Raw genomic sequence first — 13736 nt, forward strand, 5'->3', positions numbered from 1 at the left:
CACCCCAAAAAACTGTTTTCAACACAAAATATATATACCTTCCAAATATGCATAGCTTACTTCTGTCAAACTGCCTTTAAAATATATTTATTTCTCTCACCCCATTACCTTGAAAAATTAACTCCCATAGAATTACTATTGTCAAAGAAACATAATTTATTGCCCTGTATTAAAAGTGGACATTTATGCCCCCTATGTAATAATTGTATTAATGAAGGATTAAGAATACTCGAGTCAAAACGACACTAACTGCGCCTTATTTTATATATTTTTCTTTTCCATGCAATCGAGCAATTAATATACAAGGAGAATCTATGTCTGCATATATGGACTCCTTTAAAATGGCCGCCGACAATGCACTGATTTCTCCAGACGCTGTCAAACAAGAAGTAGCGTCATGTATCATTCCGGACACCTATACCGGAAGTGGGGCACAGAACTCATAACATCTAGGACGGAAGTGGGGCATGAAGCTCCGGACAAAGCCGTTCGAGACGCGATACCGGAAGTGGGGCATTCGCGCATGCGCACTCCGCAGCCGCCGATACAGGAAGTGTGGCGGAAGTGCGCAAAAACAACTAAAACTGTTTATAACACTGTTTTAAGGACTTACTAAGCTCGTTTTTTAGTATAATTATCATGAGATGCCTCTCCCTAGCCTAATAGTATTGCTCCATTATTGCCTATATGTTACCAATACGAATTATGTATATGATACACTTTTACATTGTTAATCAACAGGAAGTGATGTCACAACTAGTAACCCCTTATCAGTGGGTATATAAGCCCACTCTGCACATTCACTCACTACCCCTTGATGAAGTCAGATAGACGAAACGCGTTGGGATATCCTGTATGACCCTCCATCTTAAGTTAAGCTGTTTTTTATTAATCATAAATTCTTTTATTCTATTTATGTCTTAAGAATTTTATACATCCATTTTTTAGTACTTATCCTGTTTTACTACATGTTTCTCATATATGTAGCTCTGTGAAAAAACAGTTACTTCTAAAAAATTAATGTTTTTTACTTTTTGCAAAATAAATTGTTTTTATTCTTTTACAAAAAAGGTCTTTTTATCCTGTCCTTTAAAAATTGCATTTTAGTCCACTAATATATTTTTTTAAATAAACACCAGTTGGTCGCCACAGCCCCTACCTACCCATATTTACTTTAACATTTTCACAGCATCTTACCAATGCTGAAATTCTAGGGGACGGCTGACACCCTATCATTCGTAAGGGAGTGTTTTCTACATATAAATATATTTCTCATTTTTAGGTGTTTTTTTTTTTCCCTCACACGTGGCGCTATACTCCTTTTTTTACATATATATATATATATATATATATATATATATACACTGCTCAAAAAAATAAAGGGAACACTAAAATAACACATCCTAGATCTGAATGAATGAAATATTCTTATTAAATACTTTGTTCTTTACATAGTTGAATGTGCTGACAACAAAATCACACAAAAATTATCAATGGAAATCAAATTTATTTACCCATGGAGGTCTGGATTTGGAGTCACCCTCAATATTTATGTGGAAAAACACACTACAGGCTGATCCAACTTTGATGTAATGTCCTTAAAACAAGTCAAAATGAGGCTCAGTAGTGTGTGTGACCTCCACGTGCCTGTATGACCTCCCTACAACGCCTGGGCATGCTCCTGATGAGGTGGCGGATGGTCTCCTGAGGGATCTCCTCCCAGACCTGGACTAAAGCATCCGCCAACTCCTGGACAGTCTGTGGTGCAACGTGGCGTTGGTGGATGGAGCGAGACATGATGTCCCAGATGTGCTCAATTGGATTCAGGTCTGGGGAACGGGCGGGCCAGTCCATAGCATCAATGCCTTCATCTTGCAGGAACTGCTGACACACTCCAGCCACATGAGGTCTAGCATTGTCTTGCATTAGGAGGAACCCAGGGCCAACCGCACCAGCATATGGTCTCACAAGGGGTCTGAGGATCTCATCTCGGTACCTAATGGCAGTCAGGCTACCTCTGGCGAGCACATGGAGGGCTGTGCGGCCCCCCAAAGAGATGCCACCCCACACCATTACTGACCCACTGCCAAACCGGTCATGCTGGAGGATGTTGCAGGCAGCAGAATGTTCTCCTTGGCGTCTCCAGACTCTGTCACGTCTGTCACATGTGCTCAGTGAGAAACTGCTTTCATCTGTGAAGAGCACAGGGCGCCAGTGGCGAATTTGCCAATCTTGTTGTTCTCTGGCAAATGCCAAACGTCCTGCACGGTGTTGGGCTGTAAGCACAACCCCCACCTGTGGACGTCAGGCCCTCATACCACCCTCATGGAGTCTGTTTCTGATCGTTTGAGTAGACACATGCACATTTGTGGCTTGCTGGAGGTCATTTTGCAGGGCTCTGGCAGTGCTCCTCCTGTTCCTCCTTGCACAAAGGCGGAGGTAGCGGTCCTGCTGCTGGGTTGTTGCCCTCCTACGGCCTCCTCCACGTCTCCTGATGTACTGGCCTGTCTCCTGGTAGCGCCTCCATGCTCTGGACACTACACTGATAGACACAGCAAACCTTCTTGCCACAGCTCGCATTGATGTGCCATCCTGGATGAGCTGCACTACCTGAGCCACTTGTGTAGGTTGTAGACTCCGTCTCATGCTACCACTAGAGTGAAAGCACCGCCAGCTTTCAAAAGTGACCAAAACATCAGCCAGAAAGCATAGGAGCTGAGAAGTGATCTGTGGTCACCACCTGCAGAACAACTCCTTTTATTGGGGGTGTCTTGCTAATTGCCTATAATTTCCACCTCCTGTTTATTCCATTTGCACAACAGCATGTGAAATTGATTGTCAATCAGTGTTGCTGCCTAAGTGGACAGTTTGATTTCATCACATTATGTTGTATAAGTGTTCCCTTTATTTTTTGGAGCAGTGTATGTGTATATATATATATATATATATATATATATATATATATATATATATATATATACTTGTAAACACATCCGGCACTCTATGTAGAAAAGGGTAAATGCATATATATATACCAATCCAAATATTCCGAAATACTGATTTTTTTGAGTGAGATAGTGAAACCTTTGTTTTCTGATGGCTCAGCGTACACAAACTTTGTTAATACACAAAGTTATTAAAAATATTGTATTAAATGACCTTCAGGCTGTGTGTATAAGGTGTATATGAAATAGTGATGTGCACCGGAAATTTTTCGGGTTTTGGATTCGGTTCCGCGGCTGTGTTTTGGATTCGGACGCGTTTTGGCAAAACCTCACCGAAATTTTTTTGTCGGATTCGGGTGTGTTTTGGATTCGGGTGTTTTTTTAAAAAAAACCTCAAAAACAGCTTAAATCATAGAATTTTGATCCCAAAGTATTATTAACCTCAATAACCATAATTTCCACTCCTTTTCAGTCTATTCTGAACACCTCAAATCTCACAATATTATTTTTAGTCCTAAAATTTGCACCGAGGTCGCTGGATGGCTAAGCTAAGCGACCCAAGTTGCCGACACAAACACCTGGCCCATCTAGGAGTGGCACTGCAGTGCCAGACAGGATGGCCCTTCAAAAAAATTGTCCACAAACAGCACATGATGCAAATAAAAAAAGAGGCGCACCAAGGTCGCTGTGTGACTAAGCTAAGCGACACAAGTGGCCGACACAAACACCTGGCCCATCTAGGAGTGGCACTGCAGTGTCACGCAGGATGGCACTTCCAAAAAATACTCCCCAAACAGCACATGATGCAAAGAAAAAAAGAGGCGCACCAAGGTCGCTGTGTGACTGAGCTAAGCGACACAAGTGGCCGACACAAACACCTGGCCCATCTAGGAGTGGCACTGCAGTGTCACGCAGGATAGCCCTTCAAAAAAATACTACCCAAACAGCACATGATGCAAAGAAAAAAAGAGGCGCAATGAGGTAGCTGTGTGACTAAGATAAGCGACCCAAGTGGCCGACACAAACATCTGGCCCATCTAGGAGTGGCACTGCAGTGTCACGCAGGATGGCTCTTTTAAAAAAATACTCCCCAAACAGCACATGATGCAAAGAAAAATGAAAGAAAAAAGAGGTGCTAGATTGAATTGTCCTTGGGCCCTCCCACCCACCCTTATGTTGTATAAACAGGACATGCACACTTTAATGAACCCATCATTTCAGTGACAGGGTCTGCCACACGACTGTGACTGAAATGACTGGTTGGTTTGCGCCCCCACCAAAAAAGAAGCAATCAATCTCTCCTTGCACAAACTGGCTCTACAGAGGCAAGATGTCCACCTCCTCCTCATCCTCCGATTCATCACCCCTTTCACTGTGTACATCCCCCTCCTCACAGATTATTAATTCATCCCCACTGGAATCCACCATCTCAGGTCCCCGTGTACTTTCTGGAGGCAATTGCTGCTGGTGAATGTCTCCACGGAGGAATTGATTATAATTAATTTTGATGAACATCATCTTCTCCACATTTTCTGGAAGTAACCTCGTACGCCGATTGCTGACAAGGTGAGCGGCTGCACTAAACACTCTTTCGGAGTACACACTGGAGGGAGGGCAACTTAGGTAGAATAAAGCCAGTTTCTGCAAGGGCCTCCAAATTTCCTCTTTTTCCTGCCAGTATACGTACGGACTGTCTGACGTGCCTACTTGGATGCGGTCACTCATATAATCCTCCACCATTCTTTCAATGGTGAGAGAATCATATGCAGTGACAGTAGACAACATGTCCGTAATCGTTGCCAGGTCCTTCAGTCCGGACCAGATGTCAGCACTCGCTCCAGACTGCCCTGCATCACCGCCAGCGGGTGGGCTCGGAATTCTTAGCCTTTTCCTCGCACCCCCAGTTGCGGGAGAATGTGAAGGAGGAGCTGTTGACGGGTCACGTTCCGCTTGACTTGACAATTTTCTCACCAGCAGGTCTTTGAACCCCTGCAGACTTGTGTCTGCCGGAAAGAGAGATACAACGTAGGTTTTAAATCTAGGATCGAGCACGGTGGCCAAAATGTAGTGCTCTGATTTCAACATATTGACCACCCATGAATCCTGGGTTAAGCGAATGAAGGGCTCCATCCACAAGTCCCACATGCCTAGCGGAATCGCTCTGTTTTAGCTCCTCCTTCAATGTCTCCAGCTTCTTCTGCAAAAGCCTGATGAGGGGAATGACCTGACTCAGGCTGGCAGTGTCTGAACTGACTTCACGTGTGGCAAGTTCAAAGGGTTGCAGAACCTTGCACAACGTTGAAATCATTCTCCACTGCGCTTGAGACTGGTGCATTCCACCTCCTTTGCCTATATCGTGGCCAGATGTATAGGCTTGAATGGCCTTTTGCTGCTCCTCCATCCTCTGAAGCATATAGAGGGTTGAATTCCACCTCGTTACCGCCTCTTGCTTCAGATGATGGCAGGGCAGGTTCAGTGGGCTGTCACAGTCATATAGTCCTGAGTCTGCCCTGCTCCACTTGTCCACATGTCCGTGGTTAAGTGGGCATTGGGTACAACTGCATTTTTTAGGACACTGGTGAGTCTTTTTCTGAGGTCTGTGTACATTTTCGGTATCGCCTGCCTAGAGAAATGGAACCTAGATGGTATTTGGTACCGGGGACACAGTACCTCAATCAAGTCTATAGTTGGCTCTGAATTAACGATGGATACCGGAACCACGTTTCTCACCGCCCAGGCTGCCAAGGCCTCAGTTATCCGCTTTGCAGCAGGATGACTGCTGTGATATTTCATCTTCCTCGCAAAGGACTGTTGTCAGTCAATTGCTTACTGGAAGTAGTACAAGTGGTCTTCCGACTTCCCCTCTGGGATGACGATCGACTCCCAGCAGCAACAACAGCAGCGCCAGCAGCAGTAGTCATTACACTCAAGGATGCATCGGAGGAATCCCAGGCAGGAGAGGACTCGTCAGACTTGCCAGTGACATGGCCTGCAGGACTATTGGCTTTCCTGGGTAAGGAGGAAATTGACACTGAGGGAGTTGGTGGTGTGGTTTGCAGGAGCTTGGTTACAAGAGGAATGGATTTACTGGTCAGTGGACTGCTTCCGCTGTCGCCCAAAGTTTTTGAACTTGTCACTGACTTATGATGAATGCGCTGCAGGTGACGTATAAGGGAGGATGTTCCGAGGTGGTTAACGTCCTTACCCCTACTTATTACAGCTTGACAAAGGCAACACACGGCTTGACACCTGTTGTCCGCATTTGTGTTGAAATAATTCCACACCGAAGAGCTGATTTTTTTTTTGTATTTTGACCAGGCATGTCAATGGCCATATTCCTCCCACGGACAACAGGCGTCTCCCCGGGTGCCTGACTTAAACAAACCACCTCACCATCAGAATCCTCCTTGTCAATTCCCTCCCCAGCGCCAGCAACACCCATATCCTCATCCTGGTGTACTTCAACACTGACATCTTCAATTTGACTATCAGGAACTGGACTGCGGGTGCTCCTTTCAGCACTTGCAGGGGGCGTGCAAATGGTGGAAGGCGCAAGCTCTTCCCGTCCAGTGTTGGGAAGGTCAGGCATCGCAACCGACACAATTGGACTCTCCTTGGGGATTTGTGATTTCGAAGAACGCACAGTTCTTTGCTGTGCTTTTGCCAGCTTAAGTCTTTTTCTCTGACGTCCTAGTGGATGCTGGGACTCCGTAAGGACCATGGGGAATAGCGGCTCCGCAGGAGACAGGGCACAAGAATAAAAGCTTTAGGATCAGGTGGTGTGCACTGGCTCCTCCCCCCATGACCCTCCTCCAAGCCTCCGTTAGATTTTTGTGCCCGAACGAGAAGGGTGCAGGCTAGGTGGCTCTCCTGAGCTGCTTAGAATAAAAGTTTATTTTAGGTTTTTTATTTTCAGTGAGTCCTGCTGGCAACAGGCTCACTGCATCGTGGGACTAAGGGGAGAAGAAACGAACTCACCTGCGTGCAGAGTGGATTGGGTTTCTTAGGCTACTGGACATTAGCTCCAGAGGGACGATCACAGGTTCAGCCTGGATGGGTCCCGGAGCCGCGCCGCCGGCCCCCTTACAGAGCCAGAAGAGCGAAGAGGTCCGGTGAAATCGGCGGCAGAAGACGGTCCTGTCTTCAGACTAAGGTAGCGCACAGCACCGCAGCTGTGCGCCATTGCTCTCAGCACACTTCACACTCTGGTCACTGAGGGTGCAGGGCGCTGGGGGGGGAGCGCCCTGAGACGCAATATAAACAGATAATACCTTAGGTTGGCAAAAGAATACATCACATATAGCTCCTGGGCTATATGGATGTATTTTAACCCCTGCCATTTTTACAGAAAAGAGCGGGAGATAAGGACGTCGTGAAGGGGCGGAGCCTATCTCCTCAGCACACAAGCGCCATTTTCCCTCACAGCTCCGCTGGAAGGACGGCTCCCTGACTCTCCCCTGCAGACCTGCTACAGAATCAGGGTAAAAAAGAGAAGGGGGGGCACTATTGGCAGCTAAATAATAATAAACAGCAGCTATAAGGGAATAACACTTATATAAGGTTATCCCTGTATATATATATAGCGCTTGGTGTGTGCTGGCAGACTCTCCCTCTGTCTCTCCAAAGGGCTAGTGGGGTCCTGTCCTCTATCAGAGCATTCCCGGTGTGTGTGCTGTGTGTCGGTACGTGTGTGTCGACATGTATGAGGAGGAAAATGATGTGGAGGCGGAGCAATTGCCTGGGTTAGTGATGTCACCCCCTAGGGAGTCGACACCTGACTGGATGATCGTATTTAAAGAATTAAGTGATAATGTCAGCACTTTGCAAAAAACTGTTGACGACATGAGACAGCCGGCAAATCAATTAGTGCCTGTCCAGGCGTCTCAGACACCGTCAGGGGCCCTAAAACGCCCGTTACCTCAGTGGGTCGACACAGACCCAGACACAGATACTGAGTCTAGTGTCGACGGTGAGGAGACAAACGTAATGTCCAGTAGGGCCACACGTTGCATGATCACGGCAATGAAGGAGGCATTGAACATTTCTGACACTACAAGTACCACAAAGAAGGGTATTATGTGGGGTGTGAAAAAACTACCAATAGTTTTTCCTGAGTCAGATGAATTAAATGAGGTGTGTGATAAAGCGTGGGTTTCCCCCGACAAAAAACTGCTAATTTCTAATAAATTATTGGCGCTATATCCTTTCCCGTCAGAGGTTAGGACGCGTTGGGAAACACCCCCTAGGGTAGATAAGGCGCTCACACGTTTATCTAAACAAGTAGCGTTACCGTCTCCTGATACGGCCACCCTCAAAGAACCAGCTGATAGAAGGCTGGAAAATATCCTAAAAAGTATATACACACATACTGGTGTTATACTGCGACCAGCAATCGCTTCAGCCTGGATGTGCAGTGCTGGAGTCGCGTGGTCGGATTCCCTGACTGAAAATATTGATACCCTGGATAGGGACAATATATTGTTAACTATAGAGCATTTGAAGGATGCATTACTATATATGCGTGATGCACAGAGGGATATTTGCACCCTGGCATCAAGAGTAAGTGCTATGTCCATTTCTGCCAGAAGAGCGTTATGGACGCGACAGTGGTCAGGGGATGCGGATTCCAAACGACATATGGAAGTATTGCCGTATAAAGGGGAGGAGTTATTTGGGGCTGGTCTATCGGACCTGGTGGCCACGGCAACGGCTGGAAAGTCCACCTTTTTACCCCAGGTCACTTCACATCAGCAGAAAAAGACACCGTCTTTTCAAACTCAGTCCTTTCGTTCCCATAAGTACAAGCGAGCAAAAGGCCACTCTTTTCTGCCCCGGGGCAGAGGAAGGGGAAAAAGACTGCACCATGCAGCCGCTTCCCAGGAGCAGAAGCCCTCCCCTGCTTCTGCCAAGTCTTCAGCATGACGCTGGGGCTTTACAAGCAGACTCAGACATGGTGGGGGCCCGTCTCAAGAATTTCAACGCGCAGTGGGCTCACTCGCAAGTGGACCCCTGGATTCTACAGGTAGTATCGCAGGGGTACAAACTGGAATTCGAGGCGTTTCCCCCTCGCCGGTTCCTGAAGTCTGCTCTACCAAAGTCTCCCTCCGACAGGGAGGCAGTTTTGGAAGCCATTCACAAGCTGTATTCCCAGCAGGTGATAATCAAGGTACCCCTCCTACAACAGGGAAAGGGGTATTATTCCACGCTGTTTGTGGTACCGAAGCCGGACGGCTCGGTGAGACCAATTTTAAATCTGAAATCCTTGAACACTTACATAAAAAGGTTCAAATTCAAGATGGAGTCACTCAGAGCGGTGATAGCGAACCTGGAAGAAAGGGACTATATGGTGTCTCTGGACATCAAAGATGCTTATCTCCACGTCCCAATCTACCCTTCTCACCAAGGGTACCTCAGGTTTGTAGTACAAAACTGTCATTATCAGTTTCAGACGCTGCCGTTTGGGTTGTCCATGGCACCTCGGGTCTTTACCAAGGTAATGGCCGAAATGATGATTCTTCTTCGAAGAAAAGGCATCTTAATTATCCCTTACTTGGACGATCTCCTGATAAGGGCAAGGTCCAGGGAATGGTTAGAAGTCGGAGTAGCACTATCTCAGGTAGTGTTACGTCAGCACGGGTGGATCCTAAATATTCCAAAATCGCAGCTGATTCCAACGACACGTCTACTGTTCCTAGGAATGATTCTGGACACAGTCCAGAAGAAGGTGTTTCTCCCGGAGGAGAAGGCCAGGGAGTTATCCGAGCTAGTCAGGAACCTCCTAAAACCAGGCCAGGTGTCAGTGCATCAGTGCACGAGGGTCCTGGGAAAAATGGTGGCTTCTTACGAAGCGATTCCATTCGGAAGATTCCATGCAAGAACGTTTCAGTGGGATCTACTGGACAAATGGTCCGGATCGCATCTTCAGATGCATCAGCGGATAACCCTGTCGCCAAGGACAAGGGTGTCTCTTCTGTGGTGGCTGCAGAGTGCTCATCTACTAGAGGGCCGCAGATTTGGCATTCAGGATTGGATCCTGGTGACCACGGATGCAAGCCTGAGAGGCTGGGGAGCAGTTACACAGGGAAGAAATTTCCAGGGCTTGTGGTCAAGCATGGAAACATCTCTTCATATAAACATTCTGGAACTAAGGGCCATTTACAATGCCCTAAGTCACACGACCTCCACCCGGGAGAGTGGGGACTTCACCCAGAAGTCTTCCACCTGATAGTAAACCGTTGGGAAAAACCAAAGGTGGACATGATGGCGTCCCGTCTAAACAAAAAACTAGACAGATATTGCGCCAGGTCAAGGGACCCTCAGGCAATAGCGGTGGACGCTCTGGTAACGCCGTGGGTGTACCAGTCAGTGTATGTGTTCCCTCCTCTGCCTCTCATACCAAAAGTACTGAGAATCATAAGAAGGAGAGGAGTAAGAACTATACTCGTGGTTCCGGATTGGCCAAGAAGGACTTGGTACCCGGAACTTCAAGAGATGCTCACGGACGAACCGTGGCCTCTACCTCTAAGAAAGGACCTGCTCCAGCAGGGGCCTTGTCTGTTCCAAGACTTACCGCGGCTGCGTTTGACGGCATGGCGGTTGAACGCCGGATCCTGAAGGAAAAAGGCATTCCAGATGAAGTCATCCCTACCCTGGTCAAGGCCAGGAAGGACGTAACCGCAAAACATTATCACCGCATTTGGCGAAAATATGTTGCGTGGTGTGAGGCCAAGAAGGCCCCTACAGAGGAATTTCAACTGGGTCGTTTCCTCCATTTCCTGCAAACAGGACTATCTATGGGCCTAAAATTAGGGTCCATTAAGGTTCAAATTTCGGCCCTGTCGATTTTCTTCCAGAAAGAACTGGCTTCAGTGCCTGAAGTTCAGACATTTGTAAAAGGGGTACTGCATATACAGCCTCCTTTTGTGCCTCCAGTGGCACCTTGGGATCTCAATGTTGTGTTGAGTTTCCTAAAGTCACATTGGTTTGAACCACTCACCACTGTGGACTTAAAATATCTCACATGGAAGGTGACGATGCTGTTAGCCCTGGCTTCAGCCAAGCGTGTGTAATAAAGAGAGGAGAGAAAGGAAAAAAGTGACCCTTGTCACCTTCATCAGAATAACAAGGGTCCACTATTGCCCTACCACATGTGAAAAATCCTCTGGGATTAATGTTGCATAGCACAAAAACAAGCAACGTACAGGCGGCTCCATTTGGCAAAACCGATTGACCATATGATTTAAAACCTCTGTATACCTATACATTTGGAATACACTTTGGTGCAATGATGGTCAAACATATGTCTCTTTTTTAAGAGACTATCTGCCCATTTTAACAACCAGGCCTTGGTGGATTCAATAACTGCATACCCATTACAGGTCTTTGCTCATCGACTTTAAATCTACTACCATACCACACCGTACATGCCCAATCTCATCCGATCTTGGAAGCAATACGGTGTTGGGCCTGGTCAGTACTTAGGTGGTTGACCACTAAGGAATACCAGGTGTTGTAGGTTTTGCTTGATGGCAATACTTTTGCTACTGCACCTACTGTAGAAATCAACACCTGGCGGGCAATTTCTTGGTTCTGCCGCAATTTGTGCCGCACGTCTGCCTTATATACTTGGTTTTTCATCCATATGTTCACAGTTGCAATCCCGAATTTACGATTCAAATTATTTAATCATTTTTTAAACATATTTTGTGTGTACTCTTATATTATTCATCAAGAATTAAAGGTTACGTTTTAATATCTAATACGTTATACATAATCTCTATCACAGTTGTTTCCAAGAGTGAGTGCTCCCAACAAGGGTCACTTTTTTCCTTTCTCTCCTCTCTTTATTACCCATGTAATAGACCCATGGGAGCACCATCGACAATCACCCTTTTCTTTCTACCTAAAAAAGAACCCTTTTTTTGTTCAATGGTAGATGGTGATCAATTCCGGAAGTTTTTCTGGTTCGTCGGTTTTCTTGGAAACACATACTAACTACATATCCATTCAATCTCACTTAGTCTTGTGCGGCATCCTTAACCCAACCCTTTATCGCACTTCAGCCAAGCGTGTGTCAGAATTGGCGGCTTTATCATATAAAAGCCCTTACTTAATTTTTCATTCTGACAGGGCAGAATTGAGGACTCGTCCTCAATTTCTACCTAAGGTGGTTTCTGCATTTCACATGAACCAACCTATTGTGGTACCTGCGGCTACTAGGGACTTGGAGGACTCTAAGTTGCTTGACGTTGTCAGGGCCCTGAAAATATATGTTTCCAGGACGGCTGGAGTCAGAAAATCTGACTCACTGTTTATCCTGTATGCACCCAACAAACTGGGTGCTCCTGCTTCTAAGCAAACGATTGCTCGTTGGATTTGTAGTACAATTCAGCTTGCACATTCTGTGGCATGCCTGCCACAGCCAAAATCGGTAAAAGCCCATTCCACAAGGAAAGTGGGCTCATCTTGGGCGGCTGCCCGAGGGGTCTCGGCTTTACAACTTTGCCGAGCAGCTACTTGGTCAGGGGCAAACACGTTTGCTAAATTCTACAAATTTGATACCCTGGCTGAGGAGGACCTGGAGTTCTCTCATTCGGTGCTGCAGAGTCATCCGCACTCTCCCGCCCGTTTGGGAGCTTTGGTATAATCCCCATGGTCCTTACGGAGTCCCAGCATCCACTAGGACGTCAGAGAAAATAAGATTTTACTTACCGATAAATCTATTTCTCGTAGTCCGTAGTGGATGCTGGGCGCCCATCCCAAGTGCGGATTGTCTGCAATACTTGTATATAGTTATTGTTACAAAAATTTGGGTTATTATTGTTGTGAGCCATCTTTTCAGAGGCTCCCTTTCGTTTTATCATACTGTTAACTGGGTTCAGATCACGAGTTGTACGGTGTGATTGGTGTGGCTGGTATGAGTCTTACCCGGGATTCAATATCCTTCCTTATTATGGCCCTCATTCCGAGTCGTTCGCTCGGTATTTTTCATCGCATCGCAGTGAAATTCCGCATAGTGCGCATGCGCAATATTCGCACTGCGACTGCGCCAAGTATCTTTGCTATGAAGATAGTATTTTTACTCACGGCTTTTTCCTCGCTCCGGCGATCGTAATGTGATTGACAGGAAATGGGTGTTACTGGGCGGAAACACGGCGTTTTATGGGCGTGTGGCTGAAAACGCTACCGTTTCCGGAAAAAACGCAGGAGTGGCCGGAGAAACGGGGGAGTGGTTGGGCGAACGCTGGGTGTGTTTGTGACGTCAAACCAGGAACGACAAGCACTGAACTGATCGCACAGGCAGAGTAAGTCTGGAGCTACTCTAAAACTGCTAAGTAGTTTGTGAGCGCAATATTGCGAATACATCGGTAGCAATTTTAAGATGCTAAGATACACTCCCAGTAGGTGGCGGCTTAGCGTGTGTAACTCTGCTAAATTCGCCTTGCGACCGATCAACTCGGAATGAGGGCCCATGTACGGTCGTCCGGGCACAGTATCCTAACTGAGGCTTGGAGGAGGGTCATGGGGGGAGGAGCCAGTGCACACCACCTGATCCTAAAGCTTTTATTCTTGTGCCCTGTCTCCTGCGGAGCCGCTATTCCCCATGGTCCTTACGGAGTCCCAGCATCCACTACGGATTACGAGAAATAGATTTATCGGTAAGTAAAATCTTATTTTTTTTTTCTAGCGAGAGGATGAGTGCTTCCATCCTCATGTGAAGCTGAACCACTAGCCATGAACATAGGCCAGGGCCTCAGCCGTTCCTTGCCACTCCGTGTCGTAAATGGCATA

The 13736-nt window shown here is 46.6% G+C and overlaps 1 protein-coding gene and 1 pseudogene across 3 annotated transcripts in view; both read left to right on the plus strand.

Annotated features, from left to right (window-relative positions):
* Window positions 1–13736, plus strand: part of NEURL1B (neuralized E3 ubiquitin protein ligase 1B) — a 751932-nt gene that overhangs the window by 386013 nt on the left and 352183 nt on the right. The window lies entirely within an intron of this gene.
* Window positions 11345–11463, plus strand: LOC134938807 (5S ribosomal RNA; annotated as a pseudogene).

This window comes from Pseudophryne corroboree, chromosome 6, assembly GCF_028390025.1.
Source record: "Pseudophryne corroboree isolate aPseCor3 chromosome 6, aPseCor3.hap2, whole genome shotgun sequence".
NCBI classification, from domain to species: domain Eukaryota; kingdom Metazoa; phylum Chordata; class Amphibia; order Anura; family Myobatrachidae; genus Pseudophryne; species Pseudophryne corroboree.